The sequence below is a fragment of the Stomoxys calcitrans genome, chromosome 1 (genome assembly GCF_963082655.1).
Source record: "Stomoxys calcitrans chromosome 1, idStoCalc2.1, whole genome shotgun sequence".
NCBI classification, from domain to species: domain Eukaryota; kingdom Metazoa; phylum Arthropoda; class Insecta; order Diptera; family Muscidae; genus Stomoxys; species Stomoxys calcitrans.
The window spans coordinates 24,626,092-24,643,663 of NC_081552.1; positions in this window are offsets into that span (position 1 = coordinate 24,626,092).

The window sequence follows — 17,572 nt, forward strand, 5'->3', positions numbered from 1 at the left end:
GTGATTTCAACAGACAGACGGACGGACATGCCTAGATCGTCTTAGATTTTTACGCTGATCAAGAATATATATACTTTATAGGGTCGGAAATGGATATTTCGATGTGTTACAAACGGAATGACAAAATGAATATACCCCCATCCTTCGGTGGTGGGTATAAAAATTCACAACTTTATATATATATATATATATATATATACTATTGGAGTATATTAAATATATTACAATAAAATATGGCCAATAGTAAACTGTTCAGTAAGAACATAGGGCATCAACAAGCTCTCTCCATATTTGTTGATTCCAACTCTCTTTTCCTACTGCGGATGTCATCCGCGTAGTCGATGTCTCCGAGGAAGTCATTATTACCCCAGCGTATGCCACAGGGTGCCTCAGCATTAGTTGCCTCCAATACGGAGTCTAATAAAATTAGAAATAGCATCGGTGACAGGATGTAAACATGCTTCACGCCTTCTTCGATTTCGAAAGGTCTACTCTCTCTTCCATTGAAACGGATAGAAACTTCAGCATTCTTAAACAGCTTCCTAATTAGTGTTACGATTTTTTCAGGGATGCCCTTATTCGACAGCGTGTATCATAATGACTTTGGGGAAACTGTGTCAAAAGCACGAAGCACGAAGTCGATAAATAAAAAATTGTGATAGACACAGGAGGACCTGTGTCTGTCCCAAGTTGTAGATTTGAAATATGATGTTGATAACCAATACAAAAAAAAAATATTAGTGTAGATCTGAACGACTCCCGTTGTCCTTAATATCTTGATAGCCACCTTCAAAATGCTTCACATTATAGGGCCAAACAAAATCGTTCTCTAGCTCGATGCTGATATTATTTCAGCTTCCGCCCCCCCTAAACTCCCTCCAAACCGGCCATGATTGCCTTCTATGGCAATAGGGGGCTGAAATAATAAGTATTTGATAGTAGAAATCGAATTTGATATTCAAATTTGAGGCCAAGTGTTTGGGGGTCGTCTCACCCCATAAACTCCCCCTAAACAAATGGATGGCTATTGGACCTCAAATAAAAGAAATTTGAGAGTAGACTACGATGCTGATATTTTTTCAGGGCTAAGTGCGTGGGTGGCCGATTATGACAATAAGGGGCGGCCAAGTGTTTTAGGAAGGCCTCACCTAAACTCCCCCTAAACCACACATACATACCGACTAAAGCAATATGTAGATCAAATGTGGTTTTTGGGAGCAGAGTATGAATCTGATATCCACTTTAAACTTTTGGGGCAAATGGTTTGGCTACTCCAATCCACCACCAAAACCAAGAGAATGAACTAGATCTATCTAAATAGATCTATTTTCAAAACGACAGATCTCAGAGATGAGTGGGGCAATTTAAAATTTAGGTTGTTTATTATAACTCAAGAACAGAAATTTGGCATCCTTATGTAGGGTGCCATATCTAGGGGGTCGCTTCACCTCCAAAGTCCGCTAAATGGAAATATAAACCAAAAATAACAATATGGGGATCAAATGAAAGGTATTCGAGACTAGAGCACGAATCTGATATTTGTCGGTCAACCTCACTCCAAAAATACCCCTATACCGGACATATTTAACGACCATAGAATTATAGGGCTCAAATAAAAGGTATTTAGGAGTAGAGCACCAATATCATTTACATTGGGGCGAAATATCTGAAAAACCGTGCCATTACCGCTAAACAGGACTCTCCCTACCGTACCAGTATAGGGCTTAGATAAAACAAGTAAAAGCGTCCTAAGTTCGGCCGGGCCGAATCTTATATACCCTACACCATGGATCGCATTTGTCGAGTTCTTTTCCCGGCATCTCTTCTTAGGCAAAAAAGGATATAAGAAAAGAGTTGCTCTGCTATTAAAACGATATCAAGATATGGTCCGGTTCGGACCACAATTAAATTATATGTTGGAGACCTGTGTAAAATTTCAGCCAATTCGAATAAGAATTGCGCCCATTGGGGCTCACGAAGTAAAACAGAGAGAACGATTTATATGGGATCTGTATCGGGCTATAGACCGATTCAGACCATAATAAACACGTTTGTTGATGGTCATGAGAGGATCCATCGTACAAAATTTCAGGCATATCGGATAATAATTGCGACCTCTAGAGGTCAAGAAGTCAAGATCCCAGATCGGTTTATATGGCAGCTATATCAGGTTATGAACCGATTTGAACCTTATTTGACACAGTTGTTGAAAGTAAAAATTAAATACATCATGCAAAATTTCAGCCAAATCGGATAGGAATTGCGCCCTCTAGAAGCTCAAGAAATCAAATCCCCAGATCTGTTTATATGACAGCTATATCAGGTTATGAACCGATTTGAACCATACTTGGCACAGTTGTTGGATATCATAACGAAATACTTCGTGCAAAAATTCATTCAAATCGGATAAGAATTGTGCCCTCTAGAGGGTCAAGAAGTCAAGACCCAAGATCGGTTTATATGGTAGCTATATCAGGTTACGGACCGATTTGAACCATACTTGGCACAGTTGTTGGGTATCATAACAAAACACATCGTGCGAAATTCCATTCCAATCGGATGAGAATTGCGCCCTCTAGAGGGTAAAGAAATCAAGACCCAAGATCGGTTTATATGGTAGCTATATCAGGTTATGGACCGATTTAAACCATACTTGGCACAGTTGTTGGATATAATAAGAAAACACGTCCTGCAAAATTTCATTTCAATCGGATAAGAATTGCGCACTCTAGAGGCTCAAGAAGTCAAGACCCAAGATCGGTTTATATGGCAGCTATATCAGGTTATGGACCGATTTGAACCATACTTGGCACAGTTGTTGGATATCATAACAAAACACGTCGTGCAAAATTTCATTCTGATCGGATAAGAATTGCGCACGCTAGAGGCTCAAGAAGTCAAGACCCAAGATCGGTTTATATGGCAGCTATATCAGGTTATGGACCGATTTGAACCATACTTGGCACAGTTGTTGGATATCATGGCAAAACACGTCATGCAAAATTTCTTTCCAATCGGATAAGAATTGCGCACTCTACAGGCTCAAGAAGTCAAGACCCAAGATCGGTTTATATGGCAGCTATATCAAAACATGGACCGATATAGCCCATTTACAATACCAACCGACCTACACTAATAAGAAGTATTTGTGCAAAATTTCAAGCGGCTAGCTTTACTCCTTCGGAAGTTAGCGTGATTTCGACAGACAGACGGACGGACGGACGGACGGACGGACATGGCTAGATCGACATAAAATGTCACGACGATCAAGAATATATATACTTTATGGGGTCTCAGACGAATATTTCGAGTAGTTACAAACAGAATGACGAAATTGGTATACCCCCCATCTTATGGTGGAGGGTATAATAAGTGAGTGAAAAAAGGCGCCGCCGAACGGGCTCTGTCCAGCTAGTCTATCTACCTATATATATTAAAATGAACTTGTGTTTGTTCATTTGTTTGTATGTTTGTTTGTTTGTAAATTTGTTTGTTTCGTATAGACTCAAAAACGGCTGAACCGATAACTTAAAAATTTTCACATATTATGGGGTGTGGTCCGGAAGGGGTAATAGGCTTTATTTTATTTTTTTGATATCTCGAGGGGGCGGCCCCTCCGCCTTACCTCAAAAGTACCACCCAAAAATAAAAGTGGACCGATCAGGGCAAAATGGGATACAAATGAAAGGCATTCGGTAGTAGAATACAAATTTGATATCAAAATTTGGGTCCAAGTACCAAAGGGGCTGCCTCGACCCCAAAAAACCCTTCAAATAGACATATTGGACGATAATGACAATGTGGGACTCGAATGAAAGGTATTCGGGAGTAGATTACGAATATGATCAGGAAGGAGGAATAAATACAATTTTTTTATATTGGAAGGGTGCGGACCTCCCACGTTACCCCAAAACCACCCAAAATCAAGGTTAACCAATCGGGACAATATGGGTATTAAATGAAGGGTAAGTAGAGTACGAATATGGTATTAAAAGTTGAGTCCAAGGAACCCAGGGACCACTCCAACCCCAAAAATCCACCAAACCAACATATTGGACGTACATATCAATATGGGACTCAAATGAATGGTATTCGGGAGTTGATTACGAATATGACATTAAAAAATTATGTCTAAGTGTTTGCGGGTCGCCCCATCCCAAAAAGGCCCCCAAATGGGAAGTTTACTTGATCATAGCTATATAAGACTCAAATTTAAGGTATTTGGTAGTTGATTACGAATATGACATTAAACTTTGTGTCCAAGAATCTAGGTGCCGCTTTACCTCCAATAGATTCTATGACCAATTAAAACAATGGGGGATCAAATGGTAGATATTTTTGAGTAGAGTTCGTCATTCAAATGTATGCTCAAGCAGCGGATGGAGTGTGGCGCACAACCCTCATATAGACGCCCTCCACCAAACGTCTGTATACAACAATCATGACAATATGGGATTAAAGTTTGTGGACTGCGAAACAGATATCTTCATTCTGCTAATATACCTAGCGGACCTCCTCACCCAAAAAAGGCGATCAATCATAATGACCTTACAGGACACCGTGTGATTTAATTAATGTGTGGGGACACAAATAAATGTAGGCCGCCATATCCCAAAAATTATGACGTTCAGTGTGATACGAGGAGTTGCAAACCTTAACGTAAAGATCGCCACCATTTTTTGCTCATCGATGGGCAAGACCAAACGACGTGCTGCTGGGCAACAATTTTTTGTTTAAAAGTTTTACATGGTTAAATAGTAAAAACTATCGCCACCGCACCAAATATATAGACTGGCAAATTAGTTCTTTATCACAGAAAATCGTTTAATATGGCAATTTGATATGATTTAAAAAAGACTAAATGATGACTATTTAACAGGTAGTCATATAGTAATTTATTGACAACTACCACATGATGATCAAGTTAGCGCCATCTACTGGCTGTTTTCAAATTGATTTAGTTTATCCAAATGAAAACAGCCAGTAAATGTCGCTAATTTGGGAAGCCAATATGAATAGAAAGAGGTCAGTGTGTTAAAAATTGATCATACAGCATTTATATTCGTTTTGACTTCGCTGCGGTTGTTTGCGGTATTATTTCTTAACTTTCCCACTCTAAGAAGGACCTCAACAATAATTTTCAAAACACCTCGCGATTTAAGCGAAATTTTGTGTGCTCTCTTATAGTAACCTAAAAACAAGAAATTGGTATCCAAATTTTGGATGGGGTACCTAGGGCGGACGCCTTACACCCAAGTTCTACCAAATATATAGAGACCAATCACGACAATATGACAATGAAAGGTATTTACGATTAGAAAACGTATCGGATATCCAACTCCCAAAACATCCCCAAATTGGACATATGTACCGACCATGACAATATGGGACTCAAATGAAAGGTATTTGCGAGTAGAATACGAATCTGATATCCAATTGTAGGACCAAGTTTCTGGGGGTCCACCCCAACCCCCAAAACACCCCCCAAGCCGGACTTGATAGTTAACCATGGCAATATGGGGCTCACATAAAAGGCATACAGAATACGTATCTGATATCCAAATGTGGGTCCAAGTGGCTGGGGGGCCACCCATCCCCAAAAACACTTCCCAAAGAGGACAAATTAACGGCCATATCAATATGAGGCTCAAATGAAAGGTCCTTGGGAGTAAAGCACGAATCTGACATCAATATTCGGGAAAAAGGGTCTATGGAGCCACGCCACCCCCATAGCACTACCCAAAAAGAACGTATTTGATGAAAACTTCAATATGGGGCTAAAATATGTGGTATTTTAGAGTAAAACACGAATCTGATAGTCACGCCACTTTTTTTATTTTAGTCCACATAGCGGAGTGGGCCTGGTTCAGCTAAATTTCTAAGAAATTAAATTGTCACCAGTTTTTTTTTGGAGAACCCAAGGTTTGGAAAAAATTTTACAAAATTTTCTATTGAAAAAATTCGCAAAGATATCTTAGAAATTTTCCATAAGTAAAATTTTTAAGAAAATGTTTAATTGAAAATTTTATGAAAATAATATTAGACATAACTTTCTATAAAAAATACAATTTTACATCACTTTCTATGAAAAATAAGATTTAAGAAAACATTGATTGTATAGAAATAAATGTTGACATTGATTGTATAGAAATAAATTCAACAATAATATGGACCCGTTTCCTAAGAAAACGGAAATTGACGTAGTCATTTTTCTGTCTTTTTTCTATTTTCCACAACATCACTTTATCATACTCCAAATTTATGATAGAAATCTTTGTTTTATTAAAAATTCTCTTGAATTGATTCAAAATCATTCAGAAAAAATGTTCCTCATTTGTTGTTACAGAAAGATACGTAGATAGGTATTTTCACTTAATGCTGACAGTTTGCAATATGAGACAAAAGATTTCTCGTTCATCATCATAAGCATCAACATCTCTAAGGGGCCTCCTTTCATTCGTTTGGGATGTCTGTCACCTCTCTCTCTTTTTTTGGTTTCGAAAGCGTCATATTTCAATTAGAGATAAATACGACAAGATTGCCACTGCTTTTCTGGTGTTTTGTTGTTGTTTTTATTGCTGTTGTATTTGACATTTTTGTACAAGCACAACGTATTGAATGAAGATAGCTACCAACAACAACAACTCAGTCATTGCTACACATTCCCTTTCCTCTTTATATGGAATGTGTAAGTAAGTAAGTGAGAGAGAGAGAGAGAGAGATAGAGTGAGAAAGAGTGACAGCAAGAGTAAAGGCAGAAGATTAAATAAATATTTGTCACTTGTATTAGCTATGCCTTGTAATTGTCTGCTACTGGTTTTTATTGGTATCTCTGTTAAAGTTTGTTGGGCAAGAAGTGATTTTGTTTAGGGAAGGGGAGAATACACGAATTTAAAAAAGAAAATGTAGCAGACAGTGTTGCCGTCGCTATAATTAGTAAAAAAAACGAAACCCTTTCGGTTTTTCTCTTTCCTATTGCATTCAAGTTACTTTCGAGCATGCATTATGAGAGATTGAAATTTGAAGTCAAGAGATAATTTGGCCTTATAATTGCGGCTTTAGACTTGGTAAATACACCATCGATCAGATATTCCCAATGCGTCAAATCCTGCAAAAGGCCCAAGAGAAAGAGATCAATACTCACCATCTTTTAGTCAACTACAAGGGCGCCTTCGACAGCTCTATACTTCAAGCCTTCAAAGGTACTTGAAGCCATGTCTGAGTTTGGAATCCCTACAAAATAGATAAGTCTTTGCAGGGTGACGCTATCTGGAACACGTTTCTCAGTTAGAATAGAAAATTACCTCTCCGAGCCTTTCAATACCATGCGAGACTTCAGACAAGAAAACAGCTAATCGTGTGGTCTCTTTAATATCTTGCTTCTGTAGAAGAATGTGAATGGGCATAACACAATTCAAAAACATTTTTTACCATCGGCTTCCGCACTGTGAACAATGGCTGGACAAGAAAAAACCTCTGCTGCTTCATCAGGGTCCACATATTGGCACTTTTTCGCCGCTGGATGAGTACTCTCGATCGATCTGTTTCGTTTCGTAAGGTTGTTCAGGCAAGAGAAGCAGCATGTCGCGAAGTAAACGGTCCCTGATCCCAAAAGTTCCAGCCATAGCGCTCATCTTCTTTAATTTTCCTCTATTCATGTTGAAGGGTTTCTTGGCAGATACTGAATCAAGCTACGTACTTATCGTTCCCACCGCTAGTGGAGGAGAGTGACTTCATGGTCCCATTTTTCGTCTCCACCGGAGAAGCGGTGGCCTTTGATCATAACAGATGGGAACTGGACCAAGGAGCTTAGATTTCTTTACCTCAGGGTAAGTGTTCTCGTATCGAATAGTAATTCTCCAGTTGAGTCCGATTAGACTACTCTCCCTTCGTGTGATGTCGGACTCGCTCTTACCCATAAATTTTGTAGGTAAAAGCAAAGCTTTTGATAGGCTTTTTTCACTTTCTTGGCTTTTCACTTTTCCTTATGCCGCAGGTGAGCTTCATTTTGCACATCAAGCTACAATAGACTCTGCCCTCAAGCTTTCGATCTCTCCATTGTTATCTTGTCCTTTGCCGACCCCTTTTGAGACAACGGACCTGTTTCGCATGATTTGTATGTTTCAACCGTTCAGATCCTCATTTCGCAGGTTCAAAACCCCTATCTGGATTGGTTCGAAATACATTTCGCCAACATACGAGGCTTGAGATCTTCTTTGAGTGCATTCGTACATTCATTACCATCGCCCTGATGTACTAGGTGGGTGAGGATGTAGATCCAATGTATTTTCACGTTCCTGGATATCACACCCTCTCACTCACTCACCGTCTGTCTATTGAAATCACGCTATAGTCTTCAAAAATGGAGATATTGAGCTGAAATTTTGCACAGATTCTTTTTGTGTCCATAAGCAGGTTAAGTTCGAAGATGGGCTCTATCAAACTATATCTTGATATAGCCCTCATATAGACTGATCAGCCGATTTAGGGTTTTAGCTTTGCTGAAATTTAGGACAGCGAGTTATGTTAGACCCCTTCGACATCCTTCTTCAATTTGGCCCAGATCGGGTTTTTAGTGTCTTAGGCCTATAAAAGCCACATTTATTGACCGATTTTGGGACAGTGAGTTGTGTTAGGCCCCTCGACATTCTTTTTCAATTTGGTCCAGATCGATCCAGGTTTGGATATAGCTGCCATATAGACCGATCTTTCGATTTAAGGTCTTGGGCTTATCAATGACACATTTATTGTCCGATTTTGCCAAAATTTGGGACAGTATGTTGTTTAAGGCCCCTCGACATCCTTCTTCAATTTGGCCGAGATCGGTCCAGATTTGAATAACCGATCTCTCGTTTTAAGGTCTTAAGGTATGCATTTTTCACCGGAATTTGACGAAAGGTGGTTTACATATATACCCGAGGTGGTGGGCATCCAAAGTTCGGCCCGGACGAACTTAACGTCTTTTTACTTTTTATTTCGCACAGAGGTTTTGTGGTATATGTCCGTAACGATGTAGTGTTACAAAGACGGCAACACCTGCACTCACAGAATCCAGAGTTTGGCTCCCTGTGGGCAAAATTCAAGGAGGCATTCAGAAATTGACGTTCAAATAAAAATGTCAGTAATGAATTGCTGCGCAAACAGACAAGAACTTCGTGTGCCAAGGTATTTAGACGCGAAAAATTTCTGCACGAACAGCGTGTTCGTGCCAAAGTTCTTGCTTCTCCAAGAGGAAGTAAAAGCTTTTCGTCATTTGTGAAAAAAAGTGAAGAGCAACTCATCGGTTATCCCGACTCTCAATAAAGACAAAGAGGTATTCAATGACCCGGTGGATACGGCTAACCTGCTGGTTAGCGGGAAATTCTTCCCTGTCGGAAAACGATCAACCACTCCCAGTTATTGAAGACGTATCTAGTTCCATGCCTCAGATATATTTTCGAAAACGTGGAGTCAAAAGGGCCGATACGGAATAACTATGAGCACCGATACGGGATAACTATGAGCACCACACAGGCTGGGACTTTGAGCTCCGACTTGTGTAGTGCCCATCGTTATTACGGGAAGCTTAGTCGAAAGCTACCGGGCGCGTCCACAGGTTGCGGATGGTGGAATGCTCCGTTTTTATGCGGAGTAGCTGCAAATGCGGCCACGGGCAGTCAGCGATTTTCGAGAGGAGAGTCTCAGAGAGGAGTCAGGTGGCAATGGCTCTTAATTAAATACTGAGTGCCAATGATACTCAAAAAAAAAAGAAACGAAAAAGGACCATGATTTGCGGATCTGCACCTGGAATGTCCGCACTCTTTATAGAGAAGGTGCAGTATACGCGCTGGCGGATGTATTAGAGAAGTACAAGGCAGATATAACCGCCTTACAGGAAGTGCGAAGGATGGATGGATGGCTGCGGATTTGTGGTTAGTCGGAGACTGAAACACCTTGTCTCCAGCTTTACTCCGGTGGATGAGAGGCTGGCCATAATCCGCTTAAAAGACAAATTCTTCAACATCAGCCTTATTTGTGCCCATGCCCCGACGGAAGACAAAGACAAGCTGACCAAGGATATTTTCTACGAGCGCCTAAAGAGAGAATATGACCGCTGCCCCGCCCATGATATTAAAATCGTTCTGGGAGATTTTAATGCGAAAATAGGGAAGGAAGACATTTTTGGTCCAACAGTCGGAAAGTTTAGTCTCCACGAGATAACGTTCAGTAATGTGTTGAGGCTGACAGATTTCGCCGCGGCAAAAAACATAGTAGTTAGTAGCACCAGATTTCAACATAAAAATATTCACAAAGCTACATGGCTGTCACCCGATCAAAACACGAGAAACCAAATTGATAACGTTGTGATAGATGGAAGGCATTCATCCAGCGTGTTAGATGTATGACCGATCCGTGGAGCGAATATAGATTCGGATCATTACCTTGTTGCAGCAAAGGTTCGCACCCGTTTGAACATGGCGAGGAAAGTACGATCTGACACTGCACGGAAGCTGGACATTGAAAAGCTGCAGACACAACAAATGGCAGCGGCAACTGCGTGATGAAAGTACTCCTTGTTCCGATGATATAATGGCGCAGTGGCAAACTATTGCCCACTCCATAGAAAATGCCGCGAAATCCGTGCTTGAGTACCGGAAGCCTTCTCCAAAATACCCATTGTACGACCAAAAGTTTCGAGATGCTACTGAAGCCAAGAATGCGGCATATAGAGCAACCCTGCAATCAGTAGCAACGCCCCAGATGAAGGAGAGGTATCGAGAGAAAAGGAGAGAGGAGAAACGTCTATTCCGCAGAAAGAAAAAGGAAATGGAAAGACGTGAGTGCGAGCGAATTGAGATGTACAGGAGTCAGAATGAAGTACGGAAATTCGACCAAAGAATTAAAACCGATGGCTTTGGTGCAGGCACATCCTCCTGCAGAGATGAAGAAGGAAACCTGGTAACTGACACAAATAACATGCTGAGGATATGGAAGGAACATTTTACCCAACTGCTAGTGTCCGTAGTTGGTGGCGAAGAGGATACCGCAGAACCAATCATTGATGATGGTATAAAATGTTAACCTCCTAGTCAGAATGAGGTCCAAGTATCAGTGACCCGACTAAAGAACAACAAGGCAGCAGGAGCCGACGGGTTACCCGCTGAACTATTTAAGACCGGAGGCGACACGCTGATAAGGCGTATGCATCAGCTTATCTGCGCAATCTGGCTAGAAGAACGCATACCCGATGATTGGAACCTCAGCATACTATGTCCCGTACACAAGAAAGGAGACAAGACAAGTGCGAACTACAGGGGAATAAGTCTCCTACCCATCGTATACAAGATACTCTCTCGAGAGAGTATCTATCAATGCGGCTTTAGACCTGGTAAATCCACCATAGACCAGATATTCACACTGCGCCAAATCCTGCAAAAGACCCGAGAAGAACAAATCAACACCTAGCATCTCTTTGTTGACAAAGCCGCCTTCGATACTCCTTTATGTTTAAAGGTATTTCAAGCCATGTCTGAGTTTGGTATCCCTGCAAAATTAATAAGACTATGCATGATGACACTTGTTGTTACGCGTTCCTCAGTAAGAATAGGAAAGAATCTCTTCGAACCATTTAATACCAAACGAGGTTTCAAACAAGGAGACAGCTTGTCATGTGATCTCTTTAATATCCTGCTGGAGAAGATTATACGAGATGCAGATGCGAATAGATATGGCACACTATTCACAAGAGAGCACATGCTACTCGCCTATGACGAAGGATGGGGGTATATGCATTTTGTCATTCCGTTTGCAATACATCGAAATATCCATTTCCGACCATATAAAGTATATATATTCTTGATCAGCGTAAAAATCTAAGACGATCTAGACATGTCCGTCCGTCTGTCTGTTGAAATCACGTTGTAGTCTTTAAAAATAGAGATATTGAGCTGAAATTTTGCACAGATTCTTTTTTTGTCCATAAGCAGGTTAAGTTCGAAGATGAGCTATATCGGAAAGGTGGTTTACTTATATACCCGAGGTGGTGGGTATCCAAAGTTCGGACTTAACGCCTTTTAGTTTTTGCAGCAAAGCAAATAGTCAAGCAATCAAAAATAGTCAGTAAATTCAAACCCTGGTTGTAGTTTGGATGTTTCTCCTTTGTTAGTAAAGGAGATATATGAATTTTAAGTTATTTGATTCTCCGAGAGCCTCAGCAGCTGAGTAGATATCGTGCTCGGATTATCAGTGCGCGGTTCGTGGGCTCGATTACCACCAGAGGCATAGGCTACTTTTACTCTTTACATAGCAAATGTTTCTCTGGGGACTGGCATGATAAACGCATGAAGCAAAGTTGTGTGTTTTAGTTACTATTTTATCCAGCAGCTTGATAGCTGCAATTTTTATTGGCAAAGCAAAGAAAGCGGAAATTTATCTTTCTCAGTTTATTCTAAAAGCGATTCGCAGTTTCTCTTCGTCTAGTAAAGGATATTCAAGCATTTTAAGTTTTTTCATGTGTTACTTTGACTCTCCGGCTCGATTACCACCAGAGGCATTGGTATGACATTTGTGCAATCATAATGAACAAAACTTTTCAGTGAGTATAATTTCAGACTGTCACTATAAATGATACTCTATTTCATCCAGCATCGTGGAAGCAGCAGTATTTATGGACATCGCGAAGAAGCGTCTCTTTATCGTTCTTTGGTCATTCTAAGAGGGATTCGCTTTTTCTCTTCATCTAGTAGAGGAGATATAAGCATTTTATGATATTTGTGTTATTTTGACTCTCGGAGCGCCATGGTAGCGGAGGTGGTATCAATCTCGTAATACCAGTGTAGAATTCGTCGGTTCAATTCCATTGGTATTACAATGGACCAACATTTTCTGAGTGAGACTGATTTCAGGCTGCTTAACTTTGACTCTCTTTGTAGCAAAATTTTGAAATTTAAAAATTCTTTTACAAGGGCAGTGCTGGCTGTTGAAATCACCACAGTAGATTGCAAGGCCATCGTACCGCGGTAAGGTAAGCATGTCCTCATATGACGCTGAACGCCGGTGTTTAAATCCTGGCGAAAATAAAAAGAAGGTCCTTTGTCATTGAATTCATTGATATGTTAGAAGTTTGCCCCTGTTCCTTAATGAAATGTTCATGGGAAAATTTGCATGAATTGCAAGGTGGATGTAAGAGCACAATTCGTGTTTCAACCAAGCTGTGGTGGGTGGGTCAAGACATTTATATCCTGTAAACTATAAATCTTTGTTAAGAATTCCTCAATAGCATATAGACTGCGATGCCGTATCTGGGGTGGGTCAAGGTTCAACAAACTAAAATGCATTAATACTTGGTGCATCATGTAGTGATTTGGGCTCGTTCGGGAAACTACCGGAATCTGCTGATGTGGGATCGCTAAACCGATGTGTAATTATACCGTCCAGCTGCGTGTTATGCACTTCAGAACGCGAAATGTTATATAGATGCCATCTCTGTATTGATGGCAACACTGATTTTAAAGTAGCGGAATTCTAACAAATTGGAATAATTCTATTTGAGAGGATTAGGCAAGTTATTAAGGGGAGGGTTTTTTGGATTTCCAACATCTGAAAATCTAGTAAATAAAGGATTCGATGCAAAACATTGCTGCAATATTGAAATGGTCAAGGATAATTCCTAAATTAAAAAACAAGTAAGAGCGTGATAAGTTCGGTCGGGCCGAATCTTATATACCCTCCACCATGGATCGCATTTGTCGAGTTCTATATTGAATAAGAATAGCGCCTTGATGGGGCTTAGAAAGCAAAATCGGGAGATCGCTTTATTTGGGAGCTGTATCAAGCTATTGATCGATTTAGACCATATTAGACACGTATGTTGAAGGTCATGAGAGAAGTCGTTGTACAAAATTTCTTCCAAATAGGATGAGAATTGCTCCCTGTAAAGGCTCAAGAAGTCAAGATCCTAGATCGGTTTATATGGCAGCTATATCAAAACATGGACCGATTTGAACAATACTTAGCGCAGTTGTTGGAAGTGGTAACAAAACACTACGTGCAAAATTTCATTCAAATCGGACGAGAATAGCGCACTCTAGAGGCTCAAGAAGTCAAGACCCCTGAGCGGTTTATATGGCAGCTATATCAGGTTATGGACCGATTTAACCCATACTTGGCACAGTTGTTGGATATCATACCAAAACACGTCGTGCAAAATTTAATTCCAATAGGATAAGAATTGCGCCCTCTAGAGGCTCAAGAAGTCAAGACCCAATATCGGTTTATATGGCAGCTATATCAAAACATGGTCCGATTTGGCCCATTTACAATCCCAACCGACCTACACTAATAAGAAGTATTTGTGGAAAATTTCTAGCCGCTAGCTTTACTCCTTCGGAAGTTAGTGTGCTTTCGACAAACAGACGGACGGACGGACGGACATGGCTAGATCGACATAAAATGTCACGACGATCAAGAATGTATATACTTTATGGGGTCTCAGACGAATATTTCGAGTAGTTACAAACAGAATGACGAAATTAGTATACCCCCATCCTATGGTGGAGGGTATAATAAATCTTCTAACGCTCAATTTATTTTGTTTCTTATAATATTCTCTGTTTCATTTCCAATTCGTTTCGTTTTGTGTTAACAAGAAGGAGGAGCTATAATATACCAAGGTATAGGCAACAGAATCAAAAGGACTAAAGGCAAACAACACTTATTGCAGACAGGATATAACACCACCAAAAGCATATTACATCACATGAACATTTTGTATCTCCACCACCATCAATGCTCTAAGGACACCACTCTTGCTATGAATCAATGAATGAACGAAGGTGATGAGGACAAACGTTGACAATGACAAAAAATCACATCATTTCATATGTTGGAAGGCAGTATACAATATATCCAGTAAGCATATCGAATTACAATTAAATCACATAAAGATTTAAAGATTTGCTACGCTCAAGGCAACCAACAAAAACAAAAAATCCAAAGGTTTTTGCTCATTTTAAGGCCAAAGCAAGGGAAGGGAGGAAGGACGGACGGACAGACAGACAAACGGAAGGACATAGCTTCATTGCTGTTTTTCGACTATGAATGAATGAAGATTTTGTTAGAAAACATCCCCTTTCTGGGGTTTTGCTATCTGACGACAGACCCGGTTAAAAAAAAAAACCCACTCGAAGTAATTGATTTTAATTTGTTCTTTTTTTGATTGGGACCCAGTGGATTTGTCGAGGTTTGTTGGTTGATATGGGTGATGACAATAATGTTAAGGACATTACTGATGTTTGTTGTATGTTCTTGTGGTCGATGATGTTGCTGATGAGGTGAAGGGGGGAAAACATATGTTTCACTTTGGTTCCATTACATTCAGTAAGTGTTAATTAAATCTTTAGGGAGTTGTTTTGGGGGTTCATTAAATCAAAGATTTTTCTATAAGAGGAGGAACGATCCGGGTAACCCTTGCTAAATAAGGGAGAATTTTGATATTTGTTTAAAAAAAAAATTGAATTTTTAAGCGATTGTTAAGGATTTATGGCCATTTTAAGTTTCATTATTTTAGTGATAAATTATGATAACCGTTACTAACCCTCTCATGCCAAGTGTTGCGTATATGCAACACTGTGATTATAGGCGTCTAATTTTCGTTATTTTGATTTTTTTTGAACCTGTCGCGAAAATATAGCCACATGTGTTGTTTGAGCTTAGCAGTCAACTGTGCACCTGTTCAGTCAGCAGTGATTCTCCCGAGAGTGAATGTGATAAATTTATTTTGCAAAAAAACAAAAAAAGGTGTCTTAAAAAGTGTTAAGAAAACATAAATATAATTAATTCATCATCAACCAAAACCATCAAATAAATAATAAGAGGTAAATGAGTAATTTAAAAAAATATGAAAATATTATTGGGTTGCCCAAAAAGTAATTGCGGATTTTTCATATAGTCGGCGTTGACAATTTTTTTTCACAGCTTGTGACTCTGTAATTGCATTCTTTCTTCCGTCAGTTATCAGCTGTTACTTTTAGCTTGCTTTAGAAAAAAAGTGTAAAAAAAGTATATTTGATTAAAGTTCATTCTAAGCTTTATTAAAAATGCATTTACTTTCTTTTAAAAAATCCGCAATTACTTTTTGGGCAACCCAATATATAGTTTGCCCGCAATAATTTTCTAAATGCTGTGGTGCGTATATGCAACATTGGACCATTAGGACTCACATATTGTGGCAATTTTGTTTTTGTATATTCATTCCCAGAAGCGCACTAAAGGTCTGAAACAGGCTGAAATTGGAAGTGAAAGAAAATGAAGGTCAAAATGTGGAGAAAATTATTGATGAAGGATTGGAAAATATGAACAGCGGAGCTGAAATTATACAAGTTGTTTTGATTGAACAATGGATTACAACGGAAATTGATGAAGATTTGAGTGAAAATGAAACGGACGGCGAATAGGAGCACATGCCGCTTAAAGATTTTCAACTGGAAGTTGCTACCTAGCTAATGATTGCAAATCAATCAAACTACAGCTGCGGCAAAAAAAGAGGTCGTCCACCACCATTTCTTCTGGCAATAAATAAAACTTTATCACATTCTCCATCGACTCCGTCATCACCAGCACCATCATGAGCTCCGTCACCAGTTTCTGATTCAAACCCCTATAAGAAGAGCGCATATGTTGCAGAACCTGCAAAGTCCTTAACTTTGGATGGATACAATCATTGGCCGGAATGGGGAACAAGGGGTAGATGTAAGCTCTGCAACACCGGGTTTCCAAGCAGTAAATGCAGCAAATGCAATGTCCACTTGTACTCTAATCCACAATGAAATTTTTTTTGTAACATACCATACATAAAATGAATTAAATGACATATGAAAAAAACAAACTTGTATTTAAAATTATACCACCGTTGACCAATGTTGCATATACGCAACATCCTGTAGCTCATGAACCAGGACACCTAGGACATTGACATTTCTATCCATTGATATTGAGGTGATTTTGATTTTGCCACGCCCATTTAAATGCGGGCATGAGAGGGTTAAGACTTAATTTAATACGTAACAAATAAGGACGGGCTAAAGTCGGGAGAAGCCGACATTGGATATGCAGGCGAAGTCGTCGAATTTGATATCTGTTTAAATTTGATATGCAGAATTTCAATCAAAATCCGTACATATTGTAGGAGCCATAAAGTAAATCGTTGTGCAAATTTTTGGTAAGATCGATTGATAAATGGGTTAGCAAAGGCCTTAAAAGTAAAAATCGGGAGATGCATATATATGGGAGCTATATCTAAAAGTGAACACATCTCTATGAAATTCATCAGTCAAGAGTTATAAGAGAAACCTTCGTGGCAAATTTTATGAAGGTCAGTTAACACATTACTATATTATTGAGTAGTATTCAGAATCTATAGCAAAATCTGACCCGATTTCTATTAAATTCAATAGTAATACGGGGAGTCATATCCTAAACCTTTGTGTCAATTTTCGTGTGAATCGGTTAATAAATAGCCAAATTAAGGGAATACTAGTCCAAATCGGACGAACATTCATATGGGAGCTATTGTATATCAAATCTGAGCTAATTT